The 13601-nt window shown below is 48.8% G+C and overlaps 1 long non-coding RNA gene across 5 annotated transcripts in view; it reads left to right on the top strand.

Moving 5' to 3' along the window:
- The window catches only part of LOC137630434 (uncharacterized), a 219629-nt gene that overhangs the window by 190850 nt on the left and 15178 nt on the right, over nucleotides 1–13601 (top strand). For all 5 annotated transcript variants that reach the window (XR_011041714.1, XR_011041712.1, XR_011041715.1 and 2 more), the window contains one exon: nucleotides 11198–11310. This is a non-coding gene — a long non-coding RNA (uncharacterized lncRNA). The remainder of the gene's footprint in view (nucleotides 1–11197; nucleotides 11311–13601) is intronic.

Genomic DNA, 13601 nt, shown 5'->3' with positions numbered 1-13601 from the left:
AATTGCTAGCATTTCCAATCACCGATTGCTAGTCAATGACCAGTCATCAGCTTGCTGATCACTAGATCACCGATGGGCAGCTCATCTTTTTTTGATCATTGAACTCAGCTCGCTGATCTCTGACCAAACAGGGGGACCATAATCAGCTTGCTGATCTTGAACTCACCATCGGCTCACAGACCACCGATTCATCGGTCATTGGTTATTTGTCAGCAGTTCGTGACTTGAACTTACTAGTCAACCGCTTCCTGTAGTTCTTAGATCAAAAGTTATACAACATACTTCTCGCTTTTGGCTGTTTGCCATCACACTAAAGTGATCGGCAAACGTTCGACAACCCTTATCAACGGCTTGCCAACAGGGAACTACTTGCGAGCCTCTCCAACTGCACAGTAACCACGATACCCAACGGTTAACCATTGATTAACATTCGCCAGATTGATTCTATTCTAAGGAATAGCATCAATCCCATCAGGGCGCTTGGGAAGGCTAAGCGTGGCCTTACTTAAAGAAATTCTCTCTCAGAGAAGAATTCTTACAATGGGTATCGCGCCTGATCCTTTACGACACGAGTCAAGACTCCAGCGTCGACAATCTTCCATGCAAAAGGATCGCCAAGGAGCTGTCCCTTTAGGTTGATGTCCACACCATGTTGGAGTTCGATCAAGGGCTAAGACCTCAGGTCTTCATTTGCACACTGGACCTAAAGGACACTTACTCCCAGGTCCAAACCATCCATCTAGGAAGGTTGGAAGATTCAGTCTAGACAAACAAGAAACGCCAGTTCAAGGCACTGTGCTTCGGTATTTCCACTACACCCATCCTGGTCTCACAGGATCGGCTTCTGTCTCTGCTCTCTCGGGACGACTGACTGACCTTAGCAGACTCAGTGGCAACCTTGCATTAACACTGGAACTTCTGAAGTCTTATTATACCAAGATCCAGTGATCAGGGTAAACCTACGGAAATCTTCCCTACTTCCCTCCCAGGAGACTGGTGTATCTGGGAAGGATTCTAAACACCAATCTCCACAAAAACCTTCTCGAAACGATAACGACTCCCATTCCAGGTGACTTGAGTCGGAAAAAGAAGAAAGGAGGGACCATAGTGCTGCACCACACGACCTCAGCCATCTGGACAGAGCCCGAAGGTAACTTCACTTAAATCTCTTAAGAGATGAAGGCCAACTTTCCGGTCCTTCAGCAGCCTCATCGGTTCCTAACAGACCACTCAGTGATGTGATGGATGACACACCACATAGAGACTCACATCGACAAGCAAGTAGGAACTGGCTTGTAGCCTCTTCCCATCTAATAGGATAAACACTAAGATGGGCCAAAGTCCGTTTGGTACCACTATCAGCCCGCTTCATTCCAGACTGGAAGAACGTGCTCGCCGACAATCTGTGCACAGCATCTCAGATAAGGTATACCGAATGGACTTTGGATCACCATGTAGCCAACAAAGTCCCGACTTTACAAAGTCCTCCAACTAGGGGGTCTGTTCGCAACGCTCCTGAATCTCAAGCTACCGTTGCTCACCAGCCCTAGACTCCAAGGCTCTCTGGCAACAACGGTGGGTACAACAATGACGTTTACGTCTCGTCCCTTTTTTATCTGGAGAAGGGCACTCAACAAGGCTAGAACATTGGTCAACCTCTCGAGGACTCTCCTAGCTCCGCTATGGCATTATGCAGAATGGTCTCCAAACCTTTTGCAGCTCCTGATAGAGCCTCCAAGAGAACCCTCTCCACATAACAGACAACCCACTTCGACACTTACCACAAGCTATAGCTTTGCTATGATTGTACGCCTGAAGACTACCCAATACCTCTTTGCGAAAAGGTTGTCTAGTTATCTGAGGAATTCCTCAGCATCAGTCTACCAGGCAGTATCACGTCTTGTGTGGTTGGCGTCATCGTGAAAGTGTCTCTCCACTTGATACCTCGATTCCAGCAATAGCGGAATCCTCGAGTATATGCAAGAGGAAAAGACCACCTATTCAGTTTCGACAGGTAAAGATGATCACTCAACCTTGATCCTTCACCTTCAAACTGAAAGAAAGGGACACCCTCTCATCGATAGACTTTTCCTAACTCATACGGACTTACAACTTGCCTTTCCCCAGTCGGAATTGAGACCTTCCTCTCAAAACATGGTTCAAATCTCCAATTCCTAAAGGGACGTCCTTGTGTTCCACTTCACCAGGCAACAAATTTTCTCCTGATTTAAGAACACAATGTTCCTACACACACTGACAGCAACCATACGAGTCAAGGAACTTCATGGTCTCTCTTTCGACATCGCCCCTTATTGAGAAGGGCGAAAGACAATGTTCAGTTTCGTCCCTGAGTATGTCACCAGACACAGTCTCCAGAGGTGACGGATCCTACACAAGTCTCAACTAGGTAACGGACGATCCAGATCATCCGTTACTGTACCCAGGGTAAGGTATGAGACTTTACCTAAAGAAAACGGCAACAGCCTGCTTGGGTCCCTCCTCTTGTCGGCACTGGGAGAGACTAGAGGAGGATCACTGAAACATCATCTCGACATGACGACTTACAGTGTCAGGGACATAACTATGCCCCTGGTCCTTCGTAGCAGATTACTCTGTGACGCAGGTTTTACAAGAAAGGATGTGAATGCTCCAGGTGACTTAAACAACCTTTCTCCTGCAAGACGTGACTCACAGGAACTCAATACGATCTATATCGGTCCGGTGGTGGCTGCACAACAGCTGGTTGTATACCTCAAGCTCCTTATTAGACAAGTAGCAGAAGGTTGAGGTCACTGTTATCCGGTTTTAGTCTGCGTGAATGAAAAGATTTGACTGGCTCTTATTCTTTTCTTCATCCTACCCTCTCGTGGGGAAAGCAGCATCCTGGGTTGGGGAAAGCAGCATCCTGGGTTCTCTGCATAAGCTAACCTTAAACCACTGCAGATAAACCATGCTCCCTTGTGTACCTAGTATTAAGCTAATACTGTTGCGTTCCCAGACCCTGGCGAGGTGGTATTGGGAAGTCTTGGTTACTTCAGGTTTTTCCTACATAGACTCGGAATAACTTTACCTAGACAGTCACACTTCTACACGTCTCAACACACAGCTTGCGTAGGCCATGGACCTTGCGTGGCAAAGTTTAGTGAGGACAGGGACTCCTTATTTTTGAGTACTAACATACCCAGAAAAGGAGTCCCCGGGCAAAGCCAAAAGCCAGATTGGCAGGGACGTCCACCCTTCCTAATGGGTGTATCACCCCTAATAAATAGCGTGGTTTGTATTCCAGTTATGGAACAAATAACAAATTCGTAGATAATTTGTATTTTTCCTAACTATACAAACCTTAGCTATTTATACAAACTTGCCCGCCATCCCTATCCCCCTTGAAGTCCTACCTCCAAGCAAAGTGACTAAATCACAGGTGTGTGAACGGGATTGGTAGCAAGCTAACCCCCCCCCCCACCACCGCTAACTAGCGGTGTGGGTAGTTAACCCTTGCTAAAATTTTAATGGCTCGTCATTTCAGCTCCGCCGAAAGTATAAGCCCTAATAAATAGCTAAGGTTTGTATAGTTAGGAAAAATACAAATTATGTACGAATTTGTCATGTTATCACGATCTCAACGTTCTTCTAGAAGACAAACACCTGTTCTGTTTCCCCTTCGTGGATTATTCTGGCAGGATTCCCGTTTGAGAAATCCCTTCGGGGAAAACTTAGAAACAAGCCTTGGCTTTTCTCAAGCAACACTGTTAAACTTCAATTTGAGATAGAGCTCGTTGAAGGGAAACAGAGTGCTGCTCGGAGGTTTGCCTCCAGGTTTGGGAAATTTCTCTTCTGAGGGAGAGTCTCTTCACAAAATTTGAGGACGCTCTCGATCACGAGCTAGACACTCGGGATCATGAGCGAAACACTCACAATCATGAGCTAAAAGCCCGCAACCCAGTTTAGACGCTCTAGATCATGAGCTAGACGTTTGGATTGTGAACTTTATGTTCATGGTCATGAACTACATGCTCACGATCGTGAGTTACATACTCATGGTCGAGAGTGAGACGCTTGTGATCACGATCACAAGTGGGTTGTGGTCAAGATCACGAGCTACACTCGTGTGATCACGAACGAGATGCTTGTTATCATGAGCTAGAAGCTCACGCTTACGAGCTATAAGCCCGTATTCTGGTCTAGACGCTCGCTATCAAGAACTAAAAGCTCAAGATCAAGAGCTATGACCACACAATCACAAGATAGTTGCTCACGATTACCAGTTAGACGCTGACGATCGTGAGCACGAGCTAGACATTCCCAATCGCTTGCACGAGCTAGACGCTCCCGATCGCGTGCATGAGCTAGACGCTCCCGATCGCGTGCACGAGCTAGACGCTCCTGACTCTCTTGCGCGAACTAGACGCTCATGAAAATGGGCACAAGCCAGACACTAATTCACGAGCTACACGGTCACGGTTGCGAGCTACACGGTCACGGTCACGAGCTACACGCTCACGGTCACGAGCTACACGCTCACGGTCACGGTCACGAGCTACACGCTCACGGTCACGAGCTGCACGCTCACGGTCACGGTAACGAGCTACACGCTCACGCTCACGGTCACGAGCTACACGGTCACGGTCACGAGCTACACGCTCACGGTCACGGTCACGAGCTGCACGGTAACGAGCTACACGCTCACGCTCACGGTCACGAGCTACACGCTCACGCTCACGAGCTACACGCTCACGGTCACGGTCACGAGCTACACGCCCACGGTCACGGTCACGAGCTACACGCCCACGGTCACGGTCACGAGCTACACGCTCACGGTCACGGTCACGAGCTACACGGTCACGGTCACGAGCTACACGCTCACGGTCACGGTCACGAGCTACACGCTCACGGTCACGATCTACACGCTCACGGTCACGAGCTACACGCTCACGGTCACGAGCTACAAGCTGACGATCACGAGCTAGATGCTCATGATCTCGATCTAGACACGCACAAGCTCTAGAGGCTTATGATAAAAAAACGTTCCTTCTTTCATGCAAGATACTCACGCTATCATGTGAAACGCTCAAGCTTTCGTGTGGGACGCTCACGAGTGAGATGCTCATGTTCACGAGCGAGACACTTGCCTCTCGTGCAAGACCCTCATGATCTTGTGTGAGGCGCTTGCACTCAAAAGCAAGAAGCTCTCGTGCAAGGCGCTCATGCTCATGAGCAAGACGCTCTCGCTCTCGTGCAAGATGCTCACGATCTCGCACGAGGGGTTCAAGACCTAGAACAAGGCGCTCATGATTATGAGCACAGTCACGAGTGAAACTATCCCAACCGATTCGTTAGATCTCAGATTTTCCAAATCTCCGATTTGTTAGTTACCAATCATAGTTTTTCAACGGTTAGACGATCCCCGGTTGGTTATCAATAGCATTTTTCACTGTTTATATTCAACAGCTAGTTGTTTGTTGTCTCGCACGACGTTAGCTCATCATTTCGATTGCTTGCCTGATATTCACTGGTTGCAGACTAGCAATCACTATAAGCCAGCGCCATTCTAGGCTTCTAATTCAGCAACCACTTCCTGAGAGGAAGCTGCTTAAGAGAGCACTCTTTCCTAGACGGCATATATCATCTCCTCATTCTTGAGCTTGCACTACTTAGCTAGACCCGGCAGAGTAGATGGAATTACGGTTTTTTCTTCCTGGTAACTTAAGACTAGACCCTTCTTAGATGAAGGGGATAATACGCTAGCATAAAGCTCAGTGCCCCTTGCTCTTTTGGGTTCTTGCTTGTTTATCACAAACAGGGCTTCTTGGGTTCCCGAAGTTTTCTCACCGTCTGCGGCATCAGAGAGATCTGCTTCAAGGTGGCCAGGTTTATGCATTGAATCCGGCATACTTTCTGAAATTCATCTCTCATGAACGTACGTGTTTTCATTTACACTACGTTCATACTACCACCCTCCATCCATGACTTCAACAAGGCCCTGCAGCGCATGAAGCCCGGCAAAGCCCCAGGGCCAGACAACATCCCTTCACGAGGTCCCACCTCGTGAAGGGAAGGACACGGTCCTGGACCGCGTCTACAGCACTCAGAAACCCTCTAGGGCCAGTGCAGCTTTGCCCTGGTCCCAAGGGATGAAGAGTGCCAGGGACAAGGTCAAGGGCCAGCTCGCTGAGCTTGCCTCCTCCAGCAGATCGAGTGCCGGTAATAAGCTCCTCCCTCCTCTTCGAGTCCATCAGAGGAGGTACTTTGAGATCCTCGAGGAGTCCTTTCTGAGTCTTCCCTTGCATCACTCCGTGGAAGAACTCACAGGGGGAGTCCCTCTTGAGAGACTCTCCAACCGGCACGTGTCCTTCTCTGCCACTGAGATCCTGAGCCAGGAGAAGGTCATCAAGTGCGCCATGCAGGCGACTTCATGGTTTGACATCTGGCTGGGGTCTCTGGGCATCCTGGTGCGGTCCGAGGACCTCTCCAAAGGAAGCACCAGGAAAGCGCTGGAAACCTTTCTTCTCTCGGGCACACGGACCATTGAGTTTCTGTCCCACCAAGTCTCGTGCCTGTGGGCCAACACGATCCTCAAGCGCCGGGACGCTGTGGCCGAAAAGTTCCACCATAAGGTACCCAGTGCGGAGTCTAGCAGGCTCAGACACACTTCCGTTCTCGGTAAGAGCCTGTTTGAGCCTAAGGACGTGGAGCTCACTGCCGAGAGGTGGAGGAAATCCAACCAAGATTCCCTCATCCATAGGGCCCTGACATCAAGGCCCTATAAGCCTCCAGCAGCCCAGCAGCCCCGTCCTGCTAAGGATACAAAGAAGACGACCACTGCAGTGAAGCCCAAGGTGTCTAAGCCCCTAGACGACCACGGCAGCGAAGTCCAAGGTGTCTAAGCCCTTCCCTGCCAAGAGCAGGAGGGGCAAGAAGTCCTCCAGGGGAGGCAAAAACCCTAGAGGTACCAGCCGAGGCCGAAAGCGCTAGGGTTGGCAATCCCCCTGCATGTCGACCAGTGGGGGGATGCCTTCAGAGTTGCGCGACAAGGTGGCAGCAACTCGGGGTGGATGCCTGAACGATCTCCGTGATCATTCTAGGGTATCGTGTCCCCTTCACAGCCTCTCTACCTCCCCTGACACCGAACCCAGTGTCGTTGAGCTCTTTTGCCATGGGATCGGCGAAAGGGCAGGCCCTCCGGGCCGAAGTCCAGACCATGTTGGAGAAGGACGCTCTCCAGGAGGTCGTAGATGGGCCCCCAGGCTTCTACAGTCGACTCTTTCTTGTGAGAAAGGCGTCTTGAGGCTGGAGACCAGTCATCGACCTCTCGATCCTGAACGGGTTTGTCAAGCAGACTCCGTTCAGCACGGAGACGGCAGACACGGTCAGGCTCGCAGTGAGACCGCGAGACTTTATGTGCACACTGGACCTGAAGTACGCGTACTTCCAGATCCCAATCCATTCGTCTTCAAGGAAGTACCTGAGATTTAGCCTAGACAACAAGATCTACCAGTTCAAGGTGCTGTGTTTCGGTCTCTCCACAGCTCCTCAGGTGTTCACCAGTCTTCACCATCATCTCTTCATGGGCTCACAGGATCAGCATCCGTCTCCTTCGTTATCTGGACGACTGGCTGATCCTGGCAAACTCGGAGGCGACCCTTCTTCGCCGCTGAGACAGGCTCCTCGAAGTTTGCCAAGATCTGGGGATCGTGGTAAATCTCGAGAAGTCCTCTCTGCACCCCTCTCAGAAACTGGTATATCTAGGCATGGTCATAGACACCAATCTCCACAAAGCCTTCCCATCAGACGAAAGGATAGCAAGGCTGAGGAAGGTTGCGAAACCTTTCCTCAATCGAGAGGAACTCCCAGCCCAATCGTGGCTTCGTCTCCTCGGTCACCTCTCCTCCCTGACCCGTCTGGTTCCCAACAGCCACCTCAGAATGAGATCCCTCCAGTGGCGACTCAAGTCTCGGTGGAGTCAAGGACTCGACTCCCCGGACATCCTGATCCCCATGGGATCTGCGGAACGAGCGGACCTCAGTTGGTGGGTGGCAGACGAGAACCTACGAAAGGGAGTGGATCTTCTCGTCCCTTCCCCGGATTTGATGCTGTTTTCGGACGCATCAAAGAAAGGGTTAGGGGCCCACGTTCTGAACCACAGGACCTCAGGCCTATGGTCAGAATCAGAAAGGTACCTTCACATAAACCTGCTAGAAATGAGGCCGTATTCCTGGCTCTTCAGAAGTTCCACCAAGTCCTGGCGGGCCACTCGGTGGTGGTGATGAGCGACAACACCACAGTCGTGGCTTATATCATCAAGCAGGGAGGTACCTTTTCGGAACAGCTATCCCATCTTGCAGTAGAGATCCTGAGATGGTCCGAAGTCCACTCGATTTCATTAGTGGCTCGCTTCATTCCAGGCAAGAGGAATGTGCTCGCCGACAGTCTGAGCAGAGCGACACAGATAGTGAGTACCGAGTGGTCTTTGGATCCTCAAATAGCCAACAAAGTCCTGACTTTGTGGGGTTCCCCGACAGTGGATCTGTTCGCTACGGTGTTGAACACCAAGCTCCCGCTGAACTGCTCCCCAGTCCCAGACCCCAAGGCTCTCCGGCAAGATGCCTTCCAACAACAGTGGGACAACGTCGATGTGTACGCCTTTCCCCCGTTCTGTCTGATGAGGAGGGTACTCAACAAGACCAGAACATCAGTCAATCTCTTGATGACCTTGATAGCTCCGCTATGGCATCATGCAGAGTGGTTCCCGGACCTTCTGCAGCTCCTCACGGAGATCCCAAGGGAGCTCCCTCCACGTCAGAAGCTACTCAAACCACCACACTCCAACATCTACCACAAAGCCGTAGCTTCGCTTCGACTTCACGCCTGGAGACTATCCAGCGTCTCCTCACAGAGAGAGGATTTTCGCAACAAGTTGCGGAAAGGGTGTCTGGCCACCTGCGCAAGTCATCCGCTGGAGTCACCAGGCATAGGGGCAAGTTTTCTGTGGTTGGTGCCGTGGAAGGGGTATCTCTCCCCTCGATGCCACTTTACCAGCAATAGCAGACTTCTTCGTTTATCTACGAGAAGAAATGCGCCTTTCAGACTCGGCAGTGAAAGGCTATCGCTCAACCTTAAGTCTTGCCTTCAGGCTCAAAGGAATGGACATTTCCTCCTCACTGGAACTGTCTCTTCTCATACGGAGTTATGAACTTACCTGCCCTCAGTCGGAAGTGAGACCTCCTCCTTGGAACGTGGTTCGAGTTCTCAGGTCTCTTAAGAGGCCTCCCTACGAACCATTACGCCATACTTCTGATCGCCACCTTACCTGAAAGACGGTGTTTCTGCTAGCTTTGGCCTCGGCCAAGCGAGTCAGCGAACTTCATGGTCTCTCCTACGACGTCACCCATTCAAGGGGATGGGGGGAGGTAACGTTCAGCTTCGTCCATGAGTTTGTGGCTAAGACTCAGAACCCTGGAGTGCCGGACCCAATGTTCGACTCTTTCCAGGTTTCGAGTCTCTGTTCTGTAACAGATGAACCAGACCATCTCCTAATGTGCCCAGTCAGGAGTCTGAGGTTGTATCTTAAAAGAACAGCTGCAGTCCGCCCCCAGGTGCGAGCATTGTTCGTGAGCACCGGGGAAACGAAGAGGAGGGTCACCAGGAATACCATCTCAGCCTGGATTCGCAAGGTAATCCATCTGGCCTTAAATCCTGACCCTCCTCCGTCACGTCGCCCTAGGGCACATGACGTCGGGGACGTGGCTACGTCCCTGGCCTTCAAGCAGAACTTTTCTGTGACGCAGGTCCTGCAAGCTGGGGTGTGGAGGCGTCAGACCACCTTCATGGCCCACTTCCTGCAAGACGTGACACACAGGAGGCTCGATACATTCTCTATCGGCCCTGTGGTGGCTGCACAACAGCTGGTCTAATCTCAGGCTCCTTATTGGACAGGTAGCAGAAGGTTGAGGGCATTGTTACCCAGTTCTAGTGTGTGTGAATGAAAAGATCTGTCTGGTCCTTTTCTTTCTTCATCCTCTCCTCCCTTGGAGAGAAACAGCATCCTGGGTCCTTTGCACAGCTGACCTTGAACCTCTGCAGGTAAACCATGCTCCCTTGTGTTCCTAGTATTAAGTTGTAATACTGTCATGTCCCCATACCCTGACGAGGTGGTATTGGGAGAATCCTAGCCTAGATTTCCATCTGAAGAACTCCAGGTCAACTTCCTAGGACGAGTCACTGCTCACCATCACACACAGCTTATGTAGGCCGCAGCAGTCTCACAACTGCCTGCGAGGTGCAGGGGCCCCTCGACCCCTGAGTTCTTTTAATAGACTCGGGTTCGGGGTCCCAGGGCAAGCCAAAGCCAGTATGGCAGGGGACTTACCTCCCTTCCTAAGGGTTAAGTCACCCCATGTAAATAGCGTGGTTTGTATTTCAGTTACGGAACAAATGACAAATTCGTAGATAATTTGTATTTTTCCTAACTATACAAACCTTAGCTATTTACAGTTATGTGCCTGCCAGCCCTGTCCCCCAAGATAAGTCCTACCTCTAAGTAAAGTGAGCTATTCACCGGTGCGTGTGAGGGGGGAGGGGTAGCTAGCTACCCCTCCCTACCCCCCCCCCCCCCCCGCTAACTAGCGGTGGGGTAGGAAACCGTCGTTAAAACTTTATGGCTCGTCATTCAGCTACGCCGAAGTAATTACCCCATGTAAATAGCTAAGGTTTGAATAGTTAGGAAAAATACAAATTATCTACGAATTTGTCATATTTTTTTTTCTTTTCTGAGAGCAATTTCTTCACGTTCCTATTTTACTATTGAAAGTTGAGATAGCCGTATTTGATGCTAGTATACTTTAGTGGTGAGCTTCATTCAGGATGAATAAATGTTGTGGGTTTCTCAGGAATGGATTTTATTTGTAGATGTTTAGGTTACGTCATGAGATATTTGGGATGCAGGGTGGTTTCCCACTCTAATCACAATAATACCTTGTTTTTTAAATGCTCTCAGTGAGAAGCTAAAAAAGCTAAAAGTAGACATTGTCAGTGGTGGTGATGTAGAGAGATTTAAATGTTGGGGAAAATATTATAGAATATGTGAAGTTTAAAATTAACTATAGCGGATGGTATATAGTTTAAAACATTTGATATTAGATAATTACAAATTGCAAAGTTCTTAATTTGAGCAAATACTAAGTGTATTCTATATTTTCAGATGTTGTAGAAGTAATAAAGTGTTGGAGAAAAACTGGACATAAGATGCAATCATACTTATGGAATTTAGCCCGTAAAATGGTGACCCAGTTTAATGTCTTCATGATATAAAATGTAAGTTGGAAATTCAATTTTTTTTTCTTTCCACGTTTTTCTCCTTTTGTGAAAATAAAGCTGATCATTTGTTCCTACACAAATACAAGCCATCATTCTTTACTATAGGAGAAAGACAACAGACAAATCTTGAATACGGCAATTAAAACTTAATGCAGTGTAAACAATGTTAACAATCTACAGTGGCAGTGGTTGGGAGGTGAGCCTCCCCTGCAGCTCACTGTAATCCCAATTGGAATTCAGCCGTCAAAGAATACACTTGTTCTCTCTGCAGGGAACTTTGGCAAGTTTTGATTTGGAAATTATCTATGAAATTTGCTTTAAAATTTAATTATTTCCAGCCCTGCATGTATTTGTTTATGACTACTCATCATGCATATTTGACTGGAGTTTAGGAATTTTTGATACATTTGTGTGTTGATGGTCCTTTGATTATATCCCTGCCTGGTAATTACCAGGGCTAGAAGGTCATCCTTCAAAGGGAAGCAGTTCTGGGGAGATCCCTTCTTCTCAGGGGTTCATGAGACTGCTTGCAACCTCTTCCCCTTTCTTCTTTTCCATTGTTTCCTGTAAAGGCCAGTTAGGAAAGAGGAAATCCATTAACCTTTTATGAACCTTGTATTTGGGAGTTTTTCTTGTTTCTCTTGGAATGCGAGAAATTTCCTCCCAAGGGGAGTTTATTTTTATTTTTTCAGGTTTGATGTTGTGATGTGGCAAATTGAAAATACGATACCAAAGCACAGGCCGCGGACCTGGAGAGTTTCTTTTGGAGTTTCTAGTTTTAAATATGTAACTTCCCTGGCAGTTACATATATATAGCTTAATCCCGCTGATTTGTCGCGCATGGCAGAAATTCAAAATTCGTGGCAATCGCCGAGAGGTGGCCAGGTGATTACACCTGTGCTCCCTCTATCCAGGTACCTGGAACCATTCCCATTTGTCCTCAGAAATTCCCTGCCGTTGTTCCAGCAACACGTCAGAAATTGGTGAAGTACCCATTGTTTGGTTTTTTGGTGATGGCTTTCGCTGATTTTGGATTTTCCCTATTTACTTTTCACTCGGATAAGAAAGATTTTGCTGGTTTTTTTTTTTTACTTAGACAGTTAGTTTAACTGCTTTTCAAGTTTTTTCAAAAGGGCTGACTCTGTTATTAGAAGGTGTGTTAAGGGGTGTAAGACTCGGCTTCCAAAAGCTGCTCTTGATCCCCACTCAATATGTAAGAATTGCAGAGGGCATGAGTGTTCATTTAATAACAGATGTAATGAATGTGAAAGTTTATCTGAGAGAGAGTGGAGAGATTATGATCGCTATGTTAGGCGTTTGGAAAAGGACAGACTTAGGAGAGCTAGATCGTTGAGTATTCTGTCTTATAGGTCTTCGGATAGTCAAGTCCTTTCTAACTTGCTTAAGACTAATATTCATGATCCTAACTCTAAGGTTGTAGTACCAGACCCACCTACGGAGTCGGAGGTAAGTGAGCCTTCTTTGAAGGATATTATGGCTGCTATCTCTGCCTTGGGAGTGAAAGTGTAATCCCTTACTTCGGATAAGGAAGTGATATGGGGGGCAGTGCGTGGTTTGCAACGCAAGTTCGGGGATGGTGATAGTGCAGTGGAGGGTGTGTCCGTTCGTGTCTCATGCTCCTAGCCCTGGACGAAGGAAAGTCGACAGGCTAATGGAGGTGAGAGACGTTGAACAGTGAATGGACGTCCCCTCGAGCGATCCTGTTGACGCATTCCAGGACGCTCCCCCTCGCCACAGGAAAGGCAAAATGAGGAAGTGTTCGCCTTCTTCGGAAGACGCAAGACCTAGACGCGGTTGGCGACAGCCTCTTCAATATAGACCTCTCAAGAGACATAGGTCCCCCTATAAGTTCCAGCAACCCTCGTGTAGCAATTGGAGCTCTCTGGAAATCTTCCTATCGGAAGACGACGACGTGTCCGCGCCTAAACAGAGGTGTAGGACGCATAGTTCGTCGGAGGAAGAAGACGTGCACTTTATATCGGTTCACGCTTCTCCCCCATCCCCGGATTGAGAGATGTCGCAAGGGACTTCACCTCTTCTTCGCCAGAAGACCCCAGCTAGGGTTTCCAAAACTGTGGGCACTCCCTTGCAGCGATCTGGACGCAGTACAGGAAGCGACATGGATTGTGACGCTCCCTCGCAGCAGGCTGGACGCATGCAGGACGCACCGCAAGCAGCATGCCTGTCAGAGCTTCAACAGTCCATTACGTCCTTGTTTGACGTTTACAAGTTGCAAGGACTTTCAGAGGAAGCTCGCAAGAAGGAAC

The sequence above is a fragment of the Palaemon carinicauda genome, chromosome 38, assembly GCF_036898095.1.
Source record: "Palaemon carinicauda isolate YSFRI2023 chromosome 38, ASM3689809v2, whole genome shotgun sequence".
NCBI lineage: Eukaryota > Metazoa > Arthropoda > Malacostraca > Decapoda > Palaemonidae > Palaemon > Palaemon carinicauda.
This window is presented reverse-complemented; position numbering and strand designations above follow the sequence as displayed.